General features: G+C 37.4%; 1 long non-coding RNA gene across 1 annotated transcript in view; it reads right to left on the reverse strand.

The window, feature by feature from the left end:
• Positions 1-5,307: 5,307 nt before the first annotated feature.
• Positions 5,308-23,199, reverse strand: part of LOC147997992 (uncharacterized) — a 244,858-nt gene continuing 226,966 nt past the window's right edge. The window contains exon 12 of the long non-coding RNA XR_015647301.1: positions 5,308-5,509. This is a non-coding gene — a long non-coding RNA (uncharacterized LOC147997992). The remainder of the gene's footprint in view (positions 5,510-23,199) is intronic.

Here is a 23,199-nt window from a genome sequence, read left to right on the forward strand (position 1 = left end):
ATCCATCCAAAGGAAGAAACATAACATTTTCCGAAAAAAGGGCTGGTTGAACTGGAAGTCAGCATGAAGATGAGGGCATATTATACCATTTTATGGCCATGTACAAAGCTTAAGTACGAGTGAATCAAGGACCTTCACATCATACCAGATACACTCAAACTAATATGTAGGGAGAAGCTAAAGATGGCTCCGAAATCCGGTGATCATTAGTGATAAACAACTACAAGGTGCATGTCCTGACATTTCTCCAGCAGTTATCAGACTGGAGTAATATTCATGTTAATAAGGTATTTCATACTCCACCAATCCCCAGAGAAAAAATTTACAACCACAGCCTATCTTGTATTTAAGTCAGGTGCCTTTGTTCCCCAGGGTCCCCCATATCAAGAATGAGGTGTTCCTGCAAAAAAGGCTGTTGAGAAGAATCCAATGGTGTTGTGTCTTCCTTACTGGACGACTTGGGCACTACAACTTGTACAGGGACCCAAGAAAATTCTCTTTTCTCAAGTGGATTCGGAACTTTTCTGCCTCAGGACTGTGACGTGAGGAAGTTTCTTGATGGCACGATAAAGCTCCTGGATAAGGGATCATAAAGCTCCCAGAAAAGGGACGATAAGTAGCCCAGATAGTGTCGATCAAGTTCTGGTGTATTAGGGACTATAAAATTTCCCTAAAGGGAAAATAAGTTTCTCTGGAGTAAGCAGAGACGATGAAAGCCTTGTTTTACAGGCAAAAAGGTGAGTGAAACGTGGCAAAGTTTTTTTTTTCCCCAAATGATCTTCTGTGGGTTGTACTAACACTTTTGCCTTTTACCCTTTTTGTGTGGTGGTGTTGCTACTGTTTGAATTGCCACCATCCAGGCCATGAATACATGTGCTGGGTAGAGACCACTAATGATGAGCTACAAACTGGTGTGTAAATAAACACTCCAGCTTGCCCTGCTCGTAAATCAATAGTAAATAAGGTCGTAGATCGTGGGAAACTCACACTCCACCCCCTCCTGTCAGCTATTCAGGAGCTTGTTGGTCAGCGTAAGCTTAAAATCAAAAGGAAAAGAGACAAGGAAACTTGAGGAAGAAATCACTCTTAAATAAAATTTCCCCAGATAAGGCCTCTGGCTAAGGAGTAAGTGAAGTAGAAGGAAATTTAATTTTATGGACCCTGCTCTAGTAGTGGTGTGTTGGTTGATTCCCAATGTTAATTTTTGAAACATAGTGTTTTATCTGTGCTTTTGTTCCCAGCCCACACAGTAGGGGGGAGCAAAACTAGCTGCGGAGCTGCTACAGTGAACATGGAAACTTCTCAGTCTCACCCAATTTTCCTGGCTCTTCAAGAGCTGTTTGAAAGAAATAGACAGGATAAAAAGAAGCACTATAGAGAGATTTCTTAGTGATTTCGAAGCCATTACTCCTTGGCTAACTCTCTGGGAATCTCATGGTGGACAGCTGAGATAAGCTGGGAAAAGATTTAAATTTTGCTTGGGAGCAAGGAACTATAAAGACAGAGGATGGGCCGGTTTGGCACTTAATGAATACCTGCCTAGAAGATCAGAAATGCTGTTAACAGGCTATAGAAAAGGGACAGGCTGTGTTAGAAATGTTACAGAAAGAACGATCTGAAAAGGCTGAGCATAAGGCGGGGGAAGACTCTAAGTAAAACAAGAACTAGAAAGGAATTTATCCATAACTCAAAGAACAAGGTCAGAAGAAAAAATTCCACTTGCTCCCAGTTGAACACCTGACCTTCAACATTTGCTCACAGAAAGAGAGTGCTCATTAAGACAACTTCCTTAAGAGAGTCTGCCTTATCTGCTGGCTTTATTCCAAGAGAGGATTCAGTCTCCAGCATTAAGTTACTTTTCCCCTTGATCTCCAGCATTAAGTTACTTTTCCCCTTCATCATCATTAACATGGAGAGTGCCTTTGATCCTGTCCCCTCAGCAGCCAGTTTCTGCCCCTATGGTAAAAATGCCCCAGATTTGGGGACAGGGGGTGCCTAAAGTAGTTTCAAAAATGTCTACAGCAGAGTATGAGTAACTTTGTCTTTCTAGACAGAACAGGCTTTGCTCTAAGATGATAAGAGGTGAAAGTCTTGGCATAGGCTCTTCACCTTACTCCAATAAGGGGTTGTGACCAAGGTCAAGATTAATGTTTTCTTTTCCATGGGCCTTTAGCCCTCTGAGACAGTTTGATAAAGGGCCACTGTTGAGGTCCTGAAAGTCCCAGGTGAACTGGTTACAATTCTTTTGTCAGTCTTTTGATGAAAAAATCATGTAAAAACATTAAATGACTTTCAAAAGTTACTAGGAAGAATAAATTGAATTTGACCCTATATTAAAATGCCTAAAGTAGATTTACAACCACTCTATGAGATCCTGAAAGGGAATTCTCAGGTTACATCACCCTGTGCTGTAACCAAGGAAGCAAAATTATCCTTGACAAAAGTAGAATAAAGACTGGAAAAAGCAATGCTAAGAAGGTAAAAGGAAAAGGAGGTTCTCTTTTTGTGTATACTGAGAACTTTTCGTCAGCCTACAGGAGTGCTATGGCAAAAAGGACCACTACTGTGGATTTATCCCCATATTTCTCCGAATAAAACCCTTGAATATTTTTCCTCTGCTGTCGAACAGCTTGCTATGTTAGGTGTTAAATCTTGTATTCAGCATTTTGTTATTTTGTCCAAGAAAATTATACCATATACTACCACTCAGGTGGAAACATTGTGTGCCCTGATAGATGACTGGGCCATATTATGCTGTAGTTTTGATGGAGAGTTTGAAAATCATTATGCTAAGGATCGTTTGTTACAATTTTTTACTGAACATCCTGTGATCTTTCCTAAATTCGCTGCCTCAGAGCCTTTGTCTGGAGCGTTAGATATTTATAGAGATAGCTCCAAAACAGGTGTAGGTGCCTATATGGTTTATTCTCAAGAACCAGTATTAATTTAGTACAGTCCAGGCACCCCCCAAATTGCAGAATGTAAAATTGTATTGGAAGTTTTTAAAAGATTTCATGATTCTTTGAATATAATTTTTGATTCTGCTTAAGTAGTTAATGCTCTGCGCTCACTTGAAATTGCAGGGCCAATTATGTCGACTAGTACTGTGGGTCAAATACTTTTAGTATTACAAAAATTGTTTTGGGCCAGAAAAAATAAGGTTTTCATACAACATATCCGAGCTCATACTAAATTGCCTGGTCCCATGGCCAATAATAACATCCTGATGGATGCTAGTACTCGTAGAGAGTTTATTTTTCATGCTGCTCTGGTTGATCTCGCTAGAGAATTTCATCAAAAGTTTCATGTTCCTGTTTTCACTCTTCAACAAAAATTTAAAATCTCTAGAGCTGCAGCTCGTGATGTTGTATAAAGGTGAGAATTGTGTTCAGTTTCACCTCCTTCCTCATGTGTGAATTAACCCTCGTGGTCTGATCCCGCGAAAATTTTGACAGATGGATGTCACATACATATCTCAATTTGGAAATTTAAAATATGCTCATGTTTCTGTTGATACCTGTTCCCGTATTATACATGCCCCTCTGATGACTGGTGAAAAGGCTCGTAGTGCCATTAGTCATTGCTTACAGACATGGGCAGCCTGGGGAAAGCCTGATAGTCTCAATACAGACAACGGTCCTGCCTACACTGTAAACTCCTTTCACACATTTTGCCAGACAGTGCAGGTCAGTCATAGTACTAGATTGCCATACAATCCCCAAGGTCAAAGAATTGTGAAAAGAATAGATCGTACCTTAAAAGAGCTCTTTCAAAAACAAAAAGGGGAAATTGCCAATGGCAGAACACCAAGAGAACAGTTGTCTTTAGCTCTTTTTACTCTAAATTTCTTAATTTTAGATGTGCATGGCCGCTCTGCTGCGGATCGCCATGCTGCTACTAAACCTATGGCTAATGCAGACTTAAAGTGGAAGGATGTTTTAACTGGTGAATGGTGTGGCCCAGACTCGTAATTTTGAGATCTAGGGGCGCTGTTTGTGTTTTTCCACAGAATCAAGACAATCCAATATGGGTGCCTGAATATTTGACTTGCAAACTGCCTCCTGCTATTCGTGAAGATGAGACTACGAACCCTACCATTACTGGTGGAAATGGTAATCCAGGTTGATTCACTCACTCTGTGTGCCATTGCCAGATACTGGCCAGTACTTATCCCAATTCACAGCAATTCTACTGTTTTCCAACTTTTTCTGTATATCCTGTTTGCATGATGTTCCTTGTATAGCGCCAAATGTAGAATTGCCCCAACGGTATACTGCCACTAATAATTCTTTGTTACATACATTATGTTTCACTCTTAAAAATTCCTCCCAGCATTTTATATGGTTGTGAAGGACCACATTGGCCAATTGGTTAGATCCTATGAACAGTGGGCACTGGAACCATCCTGGCTGCTTTGAGTCAAATTGCCCAAGTAGCTTCTTCAGGCAGTGAAAACACATCAATCAATAATTCTGCTAAGTTGAACATTACAACTTTGATTAGGATACATAATTGTAGTTTTTCATGTATTACTCTTTACAGGTTAACTTTTCTCAGTATTCTAACAGAACAAAGAAATCCCAAATTATCTAAAAGGAAACTGGTCCATGAAAGCAGAGCAATTATCAAGACAATTGCTGATACAGATTCCTGTCCTTAACAATACTAGAATGGAACCCATCACGTTTAGAGATTTCACATCATGGATTACCAATGCTCTCTTTTTTTTAAAGAATGGGCTAGCATTTTTGCCTGGGGAGCCATTGTCCTCTTGGGATGTGGAGTATGTCTATGGCTCTTTTGCAGTTTACAACGAGAACATGACAGACACAAAGCGATTGTTTACCAGGCTATGGTTGCCATTGAAATTGGTGCGTCTCCCAATATATGGCAGGCCTCTTTAAAAAATTAAGAGGTTGCCCTAGACTATATTTTGTCACTGTCATGTGAAGTCATTATATCCAGAGACGGACACCATTCCTCAGGTTCAGACCAACCTAAGACAGGGGCTTGGTGTCGATAGGGTTACACAAGGACAAGTAAGTCTGAGTCCTGGAGAAGAACGACCTAAGACAGAAACAATGACATATACTGATGTGACACCAAGATCTAGACAGTCATTTTTAGAAAACAAAAAAGAGGGAGATGTAGGGATTGTCTAAAGATGGCTCCGACATCTTGTGGTTGTTAGTGATAAACACCTACAATGTGCATGTATTGACATTTCTCCGGCAGTTATCAGACTGGAGTGATATTCACGCTAATAAGGTATTTCATACTCCACCAATCCCCAGAGGACAAATATACAACCACAGCCTTTCTTGTATTTAGGGGGAGTGCCTTTTTTCCCTCGGGGCCCCCCTCATCAAGAATGAGGTTTTCCTGAAATAAAGGCTGTTGAGAAGAATCCAACGGTGATGTGTCTTCCTTGCTGGTCGAGGTGGGCACTACACTAATAGAAGAAAAGATGGGGAAGAGTCTTCAACACATGGGCACTGGAGAAAGTTTCCTGAAAAAAAAAAAAAAAAAAAAAAACATGACTTATGCTCTAAGATCAAGAATTGACAAATAGGACCTCATAAAATAGCAAAGTTCTGTAAGGCAAAATACATTGTCATTTAGACAAAACTGCAACCAACAGTTTGGGAAAACATTTTTACCAATCCTATATCTGATAGTGGGTAATATCCAAAATATACAAAGATCTTAAGAAGTTAGACTTTAGAAAGCAAAAACAGAATTAAAAATGGGGTACTGTGAGTTACAAAACATTCTCAGATGCAGGTTATCAAATGGCCAAAAAACACATAAATAAATGTTCAACATCCTTAGTAATCAGGGAAATTCAAATCAAAACAAATCTGAGCGTCTACCTCACACCAATGAGAATGGCTAAGATATAAATCTCAGGTGACAGAAGATGCTGGTGAGGATGTGGAGAATGAGGAACACTCCTCCATTGTTGGTGAGATTTCAGACTTGTACAACCCTTTGGAAAATCACACTGAAGTTTCCTCAGAATATTGGACATTCCATGAATGAGGACGCAGCTACAGCTATCCTGAGCATATACCCAAAATATTGTCCAACATACAACCGAGAAATATATTTGTCTGTATTCATAGCAGCCATATTTAAAATAGTTAGAAGCAGGAAAGAACCCAGATGCCCTTCAACAGAAGAATGGATACAGAAATGTGGTACATCTACAAAATGGAATATTACTCAGCTGTAAAAACAATGACTTCATGAAATTCTAGTCATATAAAAGGAACTAGAAAATATCATCCTGAGTGAGGTTACTCAATCACAGAAAAACACACTTGATATGCATTCATTGATAAACAGATATTAGCCAAAAAGCTTGAAATACCCATCATGCCATACACAGACCACATGAAGCTGAAGAAGGATGACCAAAATGCAGATGCTTCACTCCTTCTTTAAAAGGGGAACCAAAATACCCGTGACAGGGGATAAGGAGGCAAAGTTCATAAGAGTGACTGAAGGACCTGCCATTCAGAGCCTGACTCACATGTAGCCCATATATGTACAGACACCAAAACTAGTTAAGATGGATGAAGTTAAGAAGTGCAGGCTGACAATGACTGGATATTGATCCCTCCTGAGAGACACAGCCAGAATATGTCAAATACAGAGGAAAATGGAAACAGCAAACCACTGAACCAAGAACCAGAACCCGGTTGGAGGAATTAGAGAAAGGATTGAAAGAGCTGAAGTGATTTGCAACCCCATAATAATAACATTGCCAACCATCCAGAGATACCAGGACCAAACCACAAGAGAAAGACTATACATAGACAGACCCATGGCTCCAACTGCATATGTAGCAAAGGATGGCCTTGCTGGGAAAAATGTAATGAGAAACTCTTGTTTCTACCAAGGTAGGACCCCCAGTGTTGGGGAAAAAGGGGAAGTGTGGGGAGGCCATGGGTGGGAATGTGAACTCCCTTACAGAAGAGTAGGGGGAAGGGTTAAGGGGCTTATGGACTGAAAACATGGACAGGGAATAAAATTTGAAATGTAAACATGAAATCTCCAACCATGAGAGAGAGAGAGAGAGAGAGAGAGAGAGAGAGAGAGAGAGAGGGAGGAAGAAGAGGAAGAAGAAGAAGAAGAAGAAGAAGAAGAAGAAGAAGAAGAAGAAGAAGAAGAAGAAGAAGAAGAAGAAGAAAAAGAAGAAGAAGAAGAAGAAGAAGAAGAAGAAGAAGAAGAAGAAGAAGAAGAAGAAGAAGAAGAAGAAGAAGAAGAAGAAGAAGAAGAATTTGAAACAGAAATAGAACTAAAGTTCCATTCTTCTCCATTCCCTCTCTTCGTCAGCTGTTGTTTAGGCAGTAGTTTTAGTGAGATGATATAAGTGTAATTTCTGGTGTTACATTGAGACACCATCTCATAGAAAACTTTAGTCTCTTACAATCTTCATGCTCCCTCTTCGGTAATGTCCCTCAGCCTTGAATCATGTGACATTTTGTAGATATAGTCATTGAGACTGGGCTTGAAATTACTATCCTGCATTTTTTATGGCTGGGATTTTTACTGTGATGTTTGTTCCAGAGACTGTAATTAATTCTGTATATAAGGACACATGGCTTTGATTGTTGTTAGATATGATACTGGCTTAAGTAAGTAAGGTGCTGTACATTCTCCTTCGCACCCACAGCTTCAATAGTCTTATATACATGGCTACATTTCTACTACAAACGATTTTCATTGAACAGGACTTAAGCCAAGTTAGAGAGCTGTTGGCTATCACCAAGCTATTTACGCCATTGCACTGCCCTTATGGTTATACTGCATGTTTATCATTGTGTTTTACAGGCATGATGTGAACAATCATTTGAAACTGACAAGACTGATGATTGTAATAACAGGTTATACTAGAAATTTGACCTGTGCGTGGCACATCTTCCAGTATAAGAATATTGATTTTCTGATAGGTAGGGGGATGTAAAAGTTAAATTTTGTTTAACAAAAAAGAGGAAATTAAAATTTTCCTCCTATAGCATGTTTAATTAACTGAAGCAAAATAAAATATATTTACTTGATGTTGGGGAAATATCATTTAACAATATAATTCTAACTCTTTTTTTTAATCTATTAGCCATTTCTGAGTTTTTTGCCTTTTTTTGTAGACTGTCACATTTTAAAAACAATTGTCAAAGTTTCCACTCCTTGGTTAGATTCTAAGAATGAGAATTGGCACATCTCCCTGGAGTAGGTCAGGCATTGCTCTCCTTTTGGGTATTTAGGCTTTCTTTGTGGGAGAGTCATGAGGATTGTAGTGTCAGAAGAGGCTCAACTCTTCTTTTGAGAATTTTTTTTAACTTGAGTATTTCTTATATACATTTCGAGTGTTATTCCCTTTCCCAATTTCTGGGCAAACATTCCCCTCCCCCCTCTCCTTCCTTATGGGTGTTCCCCTCTCAACCATCCCCCCATTGCCGCCCTCCCAACAACAGTCTAGTTCACTGGGGGTTCAGTCTTAGCAGGACCCACGGCTTCCCCCTCAACTGGTGCTCTCACTAGGATATTCATTGCTACCTATGAGGTCAGAGTCCAGTGTCAGTCCATGTATAGTCTTTAGGTAGTGGCTTTGTCCCTGGAAGCTCTAGTTGCTTGGCATTGTTGTACATATGGGGTCTCAAGCCCCTTCAAGCTCTTCCAGTTCTTTCTCTGATTCCTTCAACGGGTGTCCTATTCTCAGTTCAGTGGTTTGCTGCTGGCATTCGCCTCTGTATTTGCTGTATTCTGGCTGTGTCTCTCAGGAGCGATCTACATCCGGCTCCTGTCTGTCTGCACTTCTTTGCTTCATACTCTAATTGGGTGGCTGTATATGTATGGGCCACATGAGGAGCAGGCTCTGAATGGGTGTACCTTCAGTCTCTGTTTTAATCTTTGCCTCTCTCTTCCCTACCAAGGGTATTCTTTTTCCCCTTTTAAAGAAGGAGTGAAGCATTCACATTTTGACCATCCGTCTTGAGTTTCATTTGTTCTAGGCATCTAGGGTAATTCAAGCATTTGGGCTAATAGCAACTTATCAATGAGTCCATACCATGTATATCTTTCTGTGATTGGGTTAGCTCACTCAGGATATTTTTCAATTCCAACCATTTTCCTAAGAAATTTCATAAAGTCGTTGTTTTTGATAGCTGAGTAATATTCCATTGTGTAGATGTACCACATTTTCTGTATCCATTCCTCTGTTGAAGGGCATCTGGGCTCTTTCCAGCTTCTGGCTATTATAAATAAGGCTGCGATGAACATAATAGAGCATGTGTCTTTTTTATATGTTGGGGCATCTTTTGGGTATATGCCCAAGAGAGGTATAGATGGATCCTCAGGCAGTTCAATGTCCAATTTTCTGAGGAACCTCCAGACTGATTTCCAGAATGGTTGTACCAGTCTGCAATTCCACAATGGAGGAGTGTTCCTCTTTCTCCACATCCTCGCCAGCATCTGCTGTCACCTGAGTTTTGAACTTGGTCATTCTCACTGGTGTGAGGTGAAATCTCAGGGTTGTTTTGATTTGCATTTCCCTTATGACTAAAGATGTTGAACATTTCTTTAGGTGTTTCTCAGCCATTCGGCATTCCTCAGCAGTTAATTGTTTGTTTAGCTCTGAACCGCATTTTTTAATAGGGTTATTTGTCTCCCTGCAGTCTAACTTCTTGAGTTCTTTGTATATTTTGGATATATCTGTTGGATATAATTTGGCCATTATCTGTTGTAGGATTGGTAAAGATCTTTTCCCAAACTGTTGGTTGCCGTTTTGGCCTAACAACAGTGTCCTTTGCCTTACAGAAGCTTTGCAGTTTTATGAGATCCCATTTGTCGATTCTTGATCTTAGAGCATAAGCCATTGGTGTTATGTTCAGGAAATTTTTTCCAGTGCCCATGTGTTCCAGATGCTTCCCTAGTTTTCTTCTACTAGTTTGAGTGTGTCTGGTTTGATGTGGAGGTCCTTGATCCACTTGGACTTAATCTTTGTACAGGGTGATAAGCATGGATCGATCTGCATTCTTCTATATGTGGATCTCCAGTTGAACGAGCACCATTTGCTGAAAATGCTATCTTTTTTCTATTGGATGGTTTTGGCTCATTTGTCAAAAATCAAGTGACCATAGGTGTGTGGGTTCATTTCTGGGTCTTCAATTATATTCCATTGGTCTATCTGAATATCTCTGTACCAATACCATGCAGTTTTTAATCACTATTGCTTTGTAATACTGCTTGATATCAGGGATAGTGATTCTCCCTGAAGTCCTTTTATTGTTGAGGATAGTTTTACCTATCCTGGGTTTTTTGTTATTCCAGATGAATTTTCAAATTGTTCTGTCTAACTCTTTGAAGAATTGGATTGGTATTTTGATGGGGATTGCATTGAATCTGTAGATCGCTTTTGGTAAAATGGCCATTTTTACTATATTAATCCCGCCAATCCATGAGCATGGGAGATCTTTCCATCTTCTGAGGTCTTCTTCAATTTCTTTCTTCAGTGCCTTGAAGTTCTTATTGTACAGATCTTTTACTTGCTTGGTTAAAGTCACACCGAGGTACTTTATATTATTTGGGTCTATTATGAAGTGTGTTGTTTCCCTAATTTCTTTCTCGGCTTGTTTCTCTTTTGTGCAGAGGAAGGCTACTGATTTACTTGAGTTAATTTTATACCCAGCCACTTTGCTGAAGTTGTATATCAGCTTTAGTAGTTGTCTGGTGGAACTTTTGTGATCACTTAAATATACTATCATATCATCTGCAAATAGTGATATTTTGACTTCTTCTTTTTGGATCGGAATCCCCTTGACCTCCTTTTGTTGTCTGAATGCTCTGGCTAGAATTTCAAGAACTATATTGAATAAGTAGGGAGAGAGTGGGCAGCCTTGTCTAGTCCCTGATTTTAGTGGGATTGTTTCAAGTTTCTCTCCATTTAGTTTAATATTAGCAACTGGTTTGCTGTATATGGCTTTTACTATGTTTAGGTATGGGCTTTGAATTCCTATTCTTTCTAGGACTTTTATCATGAAGGGGTGTTGAATTTTATCAAATGCTTTCTCAGCATGTAATGAAATGATCATGTTGTTTTGTTCTTTCAGTTTGTTTATATAATTGATCACATTGATGGTTTTTCGTATATTAAACCATCCCTGCAAACCTGGGATGAAGCCTACTTGATCATGGTGGACGATTGTTTTGATGTGCTCTCGGATTCGGTTTGCCAGATATTTATTGAGTTTTTTAGCGTTGATATTCATAAGGGAAATTGGTCTGAAGTTCTCTCTTTGTTGGGTCTTTGTGTGGTTTAGGTATAAAAGTAATTGTGGCTTCATAGAAGGAATTCGGTAGTGATCCATCTGTTTCAATTTTGTGGAATAGTTTGGATAATTTTGGTATGAGGTCTTCTATGAAGTTTTGATAGAATTCTGCATTAAACCTGTCTGGACCTGGGCTCATTTTGGTTGGGAGACCTTTAATGACTGCTTCTGTTTCCTTAGGAGTTATGGGGTTGTTTAACTGGTTTATCTGTTCCTGATTTAACTTCATTACCTGGATTCTGTTTAGGAAATGTCCATTTCCTGTAGATTTTCAAGTTTTGTTGAATATAGGCTTTTATAGTAAGATCTGATGATTTTTTGAATTTCCTCTGAATCTGTTGTTATGTCTTGCTTTTAATTTCTGATTTTGTTAATTTGGACGCACTCTCTGTGTCCTCTCGTTAGTCTGGTTAAGGGTTTATCTATCTTGTTGATTTTCTCAAGGAACCAACTTTTGGTTCTGTTGATTCTTTCTATGGTCCTTTTTGTTTCTACTTGGTTGATTAAAGCTCTGAGTTTGATTATTTCCTGCCTTCTACTCCTCCTGGGTGTATTTGCTTCTTTTTGTTCTACAACTTTTAGGTGTGCTGTCAAGCTGCTGACATATGCTCTTTCCTGTTTTTTTCTGCAGTAACTCAGCGCTATGAATTTTCCTCTTAGCACAGCTTTCATTGTGTCCCATAAGTTGAGGAATGTAGTACCTTCATTTTCATTAAATTCTAAAAAGTCTTTAATTTCATTATTTCTTCCTTGACCAGGTTATCATTGAGTAGAGCATTGTTAAATTTCCACGTATATGTGGGCATTCTTCCCTTATTGTTATTGAATAACATTGGCCGTGGTGGTCCGATAGCACGCATGGGATAATTTCTACCTTTCTGTACCTGTTGAGGCCCGTTTTTTGACCAATTATATGGTCAATTTTAGAGGAAGTACCATGAGGAGCTGAAGAAGAAGGTATATCCTTTTGCTTTAGGACAGAATGTTCTATAAATATCTGTTAAGTCTATTTGGCTCACGACTTCTCTTAGTCTGTCTACGTCTCTGTTTAATTTCTGTTTCCGTGATCTGTCCATTGATGAGAGTGGGGTGTTGAAATCTCCTACTATTATTGTGTGAGGTGCAATGTGTGTTTTGAGCTTTAGTAAGATTTATTTTACATATGCCCTTATATTTGGGGCATAGATTTATAAGATTGAGAGTTCATTTGGTGGTTTTTCCTTTGATGAATATGAAGTGTCCTTCCTTATCTTTTTTGATGACTTTTAGTTGAAAATTGATTTTATCTGATATTAGAAAGGCTACTCCAGCTTGCTTCTTCCGACCATTTGCTTGGAAAGCTGTTTTTCAGCCTTTCACTCTGAGGTAGTGTCTGTCTTTCTCTCTGAGGTGTGTTTCCTGTAGGCAGCAGAATGCAGGGTCCTCGTTGTGTATCCAGTTTGTTAATCTATGTCTTTTTATTGGGAAGTTAATGCCATTGATGTTGAGAGATATTAAGGAATAGTGATTATTTCTTCCTGTTTTATTCATATTTGGATGTGAGGTTATTTTTGTGTGCTTTCATTCTCTTTGTTTTGTTGCCAAGACGATTAGTTTCTTGCTTCTTCTAGAGTATAGCTTGCCTCCTTATGTTGGGCTTTACCATTTATTTTCCTTTGTAGTGCTGGATTTGTAGAATGATATTGTGTAAATTGGTTTTGTCATGGAATATCTTGGTTTCTCTATCTATGTTAATTGATAGTTTTGCAGGATACAGTAACCTGGGCTGGCATTTGTGTTCTCTTAGGGTCTGTATGACATCATTCCAGGATCTTCTGTCCTTCATGGTTTCTGGCGAAAAGTCTGGTGTGATTCTAATAGGTCTGCCTTTATATGTTACTTCAGCTTTTTCTCTTACTGCTTTTAATATTCTTTATTTTGTGCGTTTGGTGTTTTGACAATTATGTGATGGGAGGTGTTTCTTTTCTGGTCCAATCTATTTGGAGTTCTGTAGGCTTCTTGTATGCCTATGGGTATCTCTTTTTTTAGCTTAGGGAAGTTTTCTTCTATGATTTTGTTGAAGATATTTACTGGTCCTTTGAACTGGGAGTCTTCCCTCTCTTCTATACCTATTATCCTTATGTTTCATCTTCACATTGAGTCCTGGATTTCCTGTATGTTTTGAACCAGTAGCTTTTTCCGCTTTACGTTATCTTTGACAGTTGAGTCAATGATTTCTGTGGAATCTTCTGCTCTTGAGATTCTCTCTTCCATCTTTTGTATTCTGTTGGTGAAGCTTGTATCTACAGCTCCTTGTCTCTTCTTTTTGTTTTCTATATCCAGGGTTGTTTCCATGTGTTCTTTCTTGATTGCTTCTATTTCCATTTTTTAATTCCTTCAACTGTTTGATTGCATTTTCCTGGAATTCTTTCAGGGATTTTTGTGTCTCCTCCCTACGGGCTTCTACTTGTTCTCTAAAGGAGTTCTTCATGTCTTTCTTGAAGTCCTCCAACATCATGATCAAATATGATTTTGAAACTAGATCTTGCTTTTCTGGTGTGTTTGGATATTCCATATTTGTTTTGATGGGAGAATTGGGCTCCGATGATGCCATGTAGTCTTGGTTTCTGTTGCTTGGGTTCCTGCGCTTGCCTCTCGGCATCAGATTATCTCTAGTGTTACTTTGTTCTGCTATTTCTGACAGTGGCTAGACTGCCCTATAAGCCTGTGTGTCAGGAGTGCTGTAGACCTGTTTCCCTGTTTTCTTTCAGCCTGTTATGCGTACAGAGTGTTCTGTTTTCGGGCGTGTAGTTTTTCCTCTCTACAGGTCTTCAGCTGTTCCTGTGGGCCTGTGTCTTGAGTTCACCAGGCAGGTCTCTTGCAGTAGAGAAGTTGGTCTTACCTGTGGTCCCGAGGCTCAAGTTTGCTCGCGGTGTGCTGCCCACAAGCTTTCTAGGGCGACAGCAACCAGGAAGATCTGTGCCGCCGTTTCTGGGAGCTTCAGTGCACCAGAGTTCCAGATGGCGTTTGGTGTTTTCCTCTGGAGTCCGAGATGTGTGTGCAAAGTGCAGTCTCTTCTGGTTTCCCAGGAGTGTCTGCCTCTCTGAAGGTTTATCTCTCCCTCCCACAGGACTTGGGTGCAGAGAACTGTTTATCTGGTCTGTTTTTTTCTAACTCCTTTTAAATGATTAAAAGTCACAGATAGTTAGTAGCTGTCATTCTGTGTAATGATTGTGACGATGATATATTCTCTGTTTTATGCAAATGCATAGTAATAATGAAAAAAATTATGTACCAAGTTTCATGCTTTAGGTATCTAATTGCATGTATTCAATTGTATCTAAGATAATATCATATTAGCTAGGTATCAAATGCATAATAATTATGATTAAATTATTAATTATATATTAAAATAAGCATACTAGAGTTACCAAGTGGAAATGGAAAATAAAATAAATTAGAGTATACAAAATATATTTATTAAAATCCAAATGACGAAAACATTGTATATATACAAGCACCCTGGAGGTATATGTCACCTTAAAGTTTTATAGTGTGTTCTAGAGAGGTGGCCTAGCAGATAAATTTTCATGCCATGAAAAACCAAGAATCTAAATTTGATACCCACACATATATGTTTTGAAGATTTTCATATTTACTACATGACCTGAGCACATAAGAGCTTAAACAGAATATTAGTAATGAGACTAATAAGAACAATAATAATAAGAAAAAGAAAAAAAACAAAACCCTATGAATATTTTAATACAATAATGTAATGTATTGGCCTTAAAAAAGGAAATTCAACACATTTTCTTAGTAGATTAACTCTTCAAAGAAAAACTAAAAGTCTTTTACTTCATTCTATATGAAATAAAAAACACATGAGATGGATTGTGTAAAGGAAGAGAGAACAGCAAACTGTAAAATTAATATAGTCATTGCAGAGGAAAGAAAAAGATACTGAACCAAGGTTATATAAGTAAAAATTTGAAAGATTTACTGCATAATATTGACATATTTAATCTAAAACATCTTAAAAGATAAAGGAAAGAAAACTGGAAAAAAATGCCTGAATGTAGTCTCAGCACCGAGAAGGAGGCAAGATGTCTCAAATACAAAGATACACTGAAATACATGAGAAAATGATAAATAGGTTGATTTTATTATGGAATAAGTATTGTAGTATTGCCTTAGTGGTTAAGAGCACTTATTACTCTTTAGAGCAAACTTGTTAAGTTTACAACACCCATGAAGACACTTGCAACCAGCTGTAAAAGCATCTCCAGGGGATCTGATAACTGATCTCCCCAAGTGCCTGTGTTCATGTGCACAAATCTATACATAGACATTCACACATAACAGATCATTAAAATAAAAGATTCCTAAATATATTTTCTGCACAAATAATAAATAGTAAGCATACGACATATGAAAACACAATTGATGCAATGTAGTAAGAATGGAAAAAATCGCAAATAGTATGAAGAGTAAATTAAGGATTAATGCTTACACAGTTCAGTAAGCGAAAACGCTAAACTTCACAATTGAATTGCAATGTAGATGATAAAAAGAAACTAGCATTTGAATTTAGGAGTGAAACTATTTTAAAAATTATTTTATTTATTTACATTCCTGCCATTGTGCTATGTCCTTCCCACAGTTCCTCATCCCATTCCACCTCTTCCTCCCCTGACTCGAGGAGGATTCTCCCCAGATCCTGCCAGGCACCATAATCCCTGTGGCCTCAAGTTTCTCAAGGATTACGCCAGACCAAGCAGTCCTCTGCTATACATGTGTCACGGCCTCCGATCACCTTAGGTGCCCTGCCTGTTTGGTGGATCAGTGTCTGGGAGATCTCAGCGATTCAGATTAGTTGTGACTGCTTGTCTTCCTATAGAGGATGCCCTCCTCTTCAACATGTTCAACCCTTCCACTAATTAAAGAACTGACAGAAGTTAGAGATTGATACCTTTTTAAAATATGTGTACCATTTAATTTTGAATGGTATAGTATGGTTTCTCATAAAAAATTGATGGCAATATATATTTATTAGAGTCTTCTGAAATGGAAACTTGGCAGTATTTATACAAGTATTACATTACTTAACAGTCTTGACATCATTCCAACAATGTGTTTTGTAATTTATACAAAATATAATGTAAATAATCACCATTGAGTAGAGTGCCTGAGTCAGTGTACTTTCTGTAGCGAACTTTAGTTAATGAAAATGAAAATGATCTGAATGGCACAATTAGATTATTATTTAAACAAATGAGTATACTACCATTTATTAAATGCATGATATTCCATGAAGAAATTCTCCATGCACATGTATTCAAGATATATTGTTAATTGAAAAACAAATGACAGAATAATGCATTATTTAATGAAACTTGAAAAACAGAATATTTACATATATTCTATAATTTTGTCAATATTGAGTAAACCTGATAAAAGAGCAGGGGATGCAGGAGACAGAACACTGGCAGTTCTAGGGTAATTTGAGCTACACAATGAGACACAATTTTTAAAACAAATAGAGCAGATTTGAAAGAATATCTCCCAAATTTTCTTTGTGGTTACATTTAGAAGTTTTAAGAAAGGAAGTTATACTTTGACAATTCCATACATGCACAAAACATGAATGTAAGCCCTCTATACTCTCAACCTCATCCTCCCCAACCAACATAATCTCTTTGGACTAAATCCTGATAGCACGTGAATATCTTTATATTTTCCTTCATGAACCCCTGGATATAACTTGAGCCTTTTTGGTGAACAAGGGCATGAAGCTAAACATTTAACCCCTAGTAAGACACCAGTGGCTACATCATCTTTTATTTTCCAGCACTGCCCTTAGTAACTTTGAATAGGCAGGGTCAACATAATTTAGGGTCTGTTCAGATAGATGTAATTATTGCGAATTCCTGAGTGTCACAACTGAATATTGCTCAGAAGACAACACCTCACAGAACTTGTTACCTGTTAATTAGCCCTTTAAAGAAGCCAAGCCCTGAACATCACCTTATCTCTCAACCATAAATTATCTCCAATGGGTAATAATTTGAAATGAAAGCATACTTTTCTCCAAGGGACTCTCACTGGGTACACAATTCAATTTTAAGGGTAGACTGCATAAAAAGCACTAAGGGAACTCAAAATTATCTTTGGAGAATCGTTGTCTCATAATCCACCAGGACATTTCCTTCACAATTTCTTTTACCTCTTTTTAATTTGTTTAATTATCTATTAATTGCTACTCTGTATGATTTTGTATATATTGTTTCCTGGTTTTATGTTTCCTTAGAATTATCCAGTATGTGAATGGAAGTCTGGGTCCCTGTGTCTGTACCTGATTCTTGTGCCTTTTATTGGCTCTTTGCTATCTGCTTGTTTTGTTCTACTCCAGTTCATTAACCTTTACCCTAATTTTGTCCCTTAGATGATTTTTTGTTATCTACTGAGAGTCAGAAGGAATGTAGATACAGGTGACAGGAGAGGTATAGAAGAAGGGGGAGAAATAGAGGGTAGAGGAACCGTAAAAAATATATTGCATAAAAAAGTCTATTTTAAAGAAAAGAATTTTAAAAACATACTTTATATGGCCTGTCTGTTCCCTTTTCTCAAAGTCCTAACTAGTTTCATATCAAAAGTTTTAGTCACTTTCCAACTCACAGAAAGTGATTTGTTTACAGCCAATCTGGAACTGCAACTATATGAGTGAAGCTTCTGCACGCTTAAAGTATTGCAGTCTTTAAATGCTTTCAGAGACATCAATCCATTGGGGTATAGTGGGTATTTCACATGACGGATGTTACACATTTTCAATGGGAAGATATACATTTTTGATACTTCAGTTTTCATGAAACTCTTCAAGTTCAAATTAAAAGTTGTATGGGATATAGGTATGTTCCTTTGAAATTTTCACAATTTACCAAATAAAACTAAAATACCATTAATAAATCAGAATATATTGTATCCTAAGCCCATATCAATATAGCAATTAAGAAATAGAAGTAGATGTGAATTATTGGATAAAAGCTGTTTCTGGAGAGGCACTATTTTATTTCTGGCACAAGTTCACTTCTTTGGTACATGGGTTAAATCAAACTTCTGTTAATGAAGGTCTTGCTGTATAAGACCATTCTTTCACTAAGGGACTCTCAAAACCAGTTGCAAAGAGCGCTAGCATTTCAATAAATCATCTGAAGCAATTTTGGCAATGTCTTTATAACACTAAAATGACTGCACAGGAGTTAGTCTTCATCAATATCTCTGCTTCAAAGGGAATACTCCTCATTTCATTGTGTAATAAAATTTCAAATTCAGTTTCATGTAAATTAGATGATGATGGTGATGATGTCATTGTTGTTGTTGGTGGTGGTGGTGATGAAAATGATGAAGAAGAATTCAAAAAAAGAACTTTTGGGACAGAAAACAAAGCCCATACTATTTTCAGTGTTTTTCCTATCTTTAGTGTATATAAGATCGACAGTGAAAAATAATCTATAGTAAGTGCTATGTTGGGAAGGAAGAGGGTTAAGCTCATCAATAGCCGACAAACCAACAGAAGAGGAAGCACATTTTGTCATGAGAAATTTATATCTATTCTACAAAAAATCATTATCATAACCATAGCAATGAATCAATTTAATTTTGTGAGGGAGCAAATTGACTTTCAGAGTTTAAGCAATATACATAAAGTTATCATGGACAGAGTACAATCCATAGCTGTCAGGACAAAAGCCCATGAATTTTAGATCTTGGTCTCCTAGGATTTTTAAAATGAATGACATAATGAAGGCAATGTGCAACCCTGAATGTCTTGCCATATAAGTCACAAAGACACCATACTACATGTTGTGTATCAGGATAGACCTTTTTTCTTCACATGTATTTAGAGTTTCAAAGATTAAAATGGTTGAGGTTAAGAAGAGGGCATTTTTCAGGTTGCATTGACCTCTCCAGTGTGCAGTTTGGTTTTGGTGGATCATTACAGTGTTTAATTTTATTTTATTTGAACAGGTGATAGAATTTATCTGTACAGATTAATGACCCTCAGTTTGATATTTCCATAATGCAGACACCATGCACTGAACTAATGTAACATTGACTTTCCTGCAACTTACCAAAAGTGAGGATACTTTTAGGGGAAAAAAGTGACTTGCAGAGGTTACAACAAGTCTTAATAGATTTTCAGAATTTTTTATTTTGGAATTTTTACTTATTCTTCATACATATATACAATGTACCTTGATCACACCTATCCTAAACTTGGTTCTACTCTTTCCAGAACATTCTCATTCCAGTTTCATGTTCTTTATATTTTTTCTTTTCTTTGTAATCCATTGCTTTACTGAGTACTGCGTGCTGGGATGTTGCCTAATCTTGTCTTAATCATGTGCTGGACTTGTGAATACGAGGGTAGATGCAGTGAGTCCATAGGTCCAATAACTGTGTCATGTCCAGAGGTCACGATTGCATCCTCCCAATCCTCACATTCTTTCTTCTCATTTTCTGCAATGTTTCCCCAGCCGTATGATCAGCTTTCATCTTCTCACAGTCTTAGCACTTATACCAGTTACACATATCAGCAGTAATTGTTGCACAGTACACATACACATTTCTCTGACCACAGCTCATGAAAGCTGTAATCTATGGACAAAAACAATAAGAATTGGAAGACAGTTTGACAACATGGTCATTTAGCAAAACAGGAGTAGTAGGATCCTCTCTACAACCATTTGAGACATGGGAAACTTTGACCATGTTTACAACATGAGATCTGACTTCCCTTCTATAGAAGAGGATTCAAAGTCAAACAAACTGTAGTTGTCTACTTTCATAAGATTAAGGCATTTGTCCTCACAGTTCTATTCTTTTCAATTGGGACAATGATATCTAGCTTCATCAATATCCATTCTAATTATGTAATTTTTCTCTTTATCTGGTTACATAAAGGTCTAGTGTCTATATATGTCATTTATCCAATTTTGTAACATGGATATTGTGAACAGTGAGAAGATAAACTCATTTAATAAAGGTATCATAGAAATATATAGGTAGATACTTTCAGGTACATATTCTTTCAGTGGTACTATTGAATCACAAGTGATTTCAGTTTTTAGTTTCTATATCGATTTCTATAATAGCTATATTAAAATTTAGTCCGAGCATCTGTATTCTAGGGTACATTTTTCAGCAACACAGTATAAACATTGTCATTTGTATTTATACTTAACCAATGATTTGTGGGTTTAGTATTTTTCCTGTACATTTTGATAATTTTTGTGCTATTATTTTAAGCATTTGTTCTAGTATGTAATATATTTTTGAAGAATAAGTTATTGGGTCTTATTCAATGGATATGATCCCTATGTCAGATAAAGAGTTGGAAAACACCTTCTTTAATGATAAGGTAAATCGCATGGTCATTGCACTGAATCTTCTGCTGAGTTTCAAGTGTTGTTCATGCATATATATATATATATATATATATATATATATATATATATATATATACATAAACTAGAAATATCTATGGGAAGTTGAAGGAAAGGAAAATGTAAGACCAAAAATATGTTATATGTTATATATATATATATTTATATATATATATATATATATATATATATATATATATATATATATATATATGGAATCTTCTGTTCCTGTATTTGTTCATAATAAAAAGTCATGTTATTAAATGGGAAATAACTTTTCTGTTCACTACTCTAGCTCAATCTTCAATTTTCAGTTATATTTCGTTTGCCTACTCTCCTCGTTTGTGGTACATCTATGCCTGCCTTCTGAAGAAAATTGCAGTGCTAGACCCTTATTTATGACCTCTTGTGATAAGGAAAGAGAAGCTAAACAGCTATCCTAATAGAAGTCCACAAATAGAGATTGGATTTCAACACAGTATTTATCTACAGTGAGACTATAATCTAGGAGATTACTGAAAAAGATGTAGCAAATTTAGTAATTATTTTTTTTTAATTTCCATACCAAACGCTGCCCCTCCCTTGTCACTTCCTCACAGAGTCTCTGTCCCACTCTTCTTCTCTCCTAAGATGATGACACACCTAGTTATGTCCCCAACTCTGAAACATCAAATCTCTTCAGAATTAGGCACATCCTCTCCAACTGCAGTTAGACAACGGAACCCTGTCTGGGAACAGATTCCTCGGTCAGGCTACAACTTTCAGGACTTCCCCCACTCAAGTTTTTGCGGAAGCCACATGAAGATTGATCTACATGTCTGCCACATATGCACCAGGGGCCTAGCTACACCCTGTGCATCATCTTTGGTTAGGGCTCAGGCTCTAAGAGTACCCCGGGGTCTAAGTTAGTTGACACTGTTGTTCTTCCTGTGCAGTTTCTATTGCCTTTTGGGCCACCAAACTGTCCTCAAGCTCCATCCACTGTTTGGCTGTAGGTGTCTGTATCTGCCTGAGTCTGCTGCTGGGTGGGGTCTCTCAGTACAACATGCGCCTATCTGCGAGTGTAATAGAACAACATTAATAATGCCATGAATTGTTGCTTGACTATGGGATGGATCTCAATTTCACTGGCAAGTCACTCAGTCGCTGATTTTCTTTTAGACTTGACGAATTTTACGTTGAATGCTTTGTGGGTGTACTGGTGTCTTTAACCCTCCACTGGTGGTACTTTCTTGCCACAGGAGTTGACCTCTTCATGTTCCATATCACCAATGTAAGTCACAGCCTAGGAAACCCCCATTGATTCGTGGGTACCTACCCTATCCCAGGACTCTTTCTCACCCTGGATATTTCCCCTACGTCCTCATCACCATAAGTTCAAGATTTCCTTTCCTTCTCATGACTATCTGGCCTTATCTCCTGTCCCTTCCTACACATAATCCATTCTCTTCTCCCTTCCTTCTCCCAACCTGTTCCTTCCCTCAATCTCCCTCCAAGACTATTTTATTCCCCATTCTAAGTGAGAGTCAAGTACCTGCATTTAAGCCTTTCTTCTTGTTTATCCTCTTTGGATCTATGAGGTTTGTGGAGGGTATCCTGAAGTTTATGGATAATATGAACTTATAATTGAGCAATTTCAAAAACCCTGCAGAAACATATTTTTATAGTAGTATATCAACATTGAAAATTATATTTCAGTATGAGTGAATGTCAAGAGGGGCAAAAATTAAGCAAAAGCAACTTAAAATATAAATCAAATCACATTTTTTCCAGCTGATATTCTTATAATAATAATACTCTTCTACCATAAATAATTATTACCTCACAGGCGATTTTTTAAATGATACCACAATTGGAAGATAAGTGATGTTTTTAACAAATAATTATGCAGAGTATGACTAAGATCAAATAAGATAAATATATTATTTTGATATCACTTGCTGGCATTTTATCTCAAACATGATGTATATTGCATTAAAAATTAAGGTCTTATCCCAGCTCCAAAAAAAAGAAAGAAAAATAAGGTATCAGTTTTCAATTTTAGTATTTATTTTAACCTAACCTATAAAGTGACAGGTTGCCTTATGTCATGTTTGCAGACATTGAACTTCATCCTCCCTCCCTCAGTTCTTTTTCCACACTGCTTCTATGCCTCTCCTACTTATACTATACTGTCTGCATCATTCTTACTTCTACATTCATATCCCACATGCTCGATATATTCCAAACCACACTGTTTTAACCCTACTTTCTAATCTCATGTGACCCATTCCTGTTTAATAAACTCAAACGACCCACAGCTTCACCTAAATGCAATTACACTAAAATTAAATTGCACATCTAAGACCCTAATACCGAGTTGCTGAATGATCTAGTCACATAGCAAGCTCTCTGAAGGAACTGAAAATAACAAATATTTGCTTTCATTACAGGAATAAAGA

This window comes from Rattus norvegicus, chromosome Y, assembly GCF_021556685.1.
Source record: "Rattus norvegicus strain SHRSP/BbbUtx chromosome Y, alternate assembly SHRSP_T2T, whole genome shotgun sequence".
Lineage (NCBI taxonomy): Eukaryota > Metazoa > Chordata > Mammalia > Rodentia > Muridae > Rattus > Rattus norvegicus.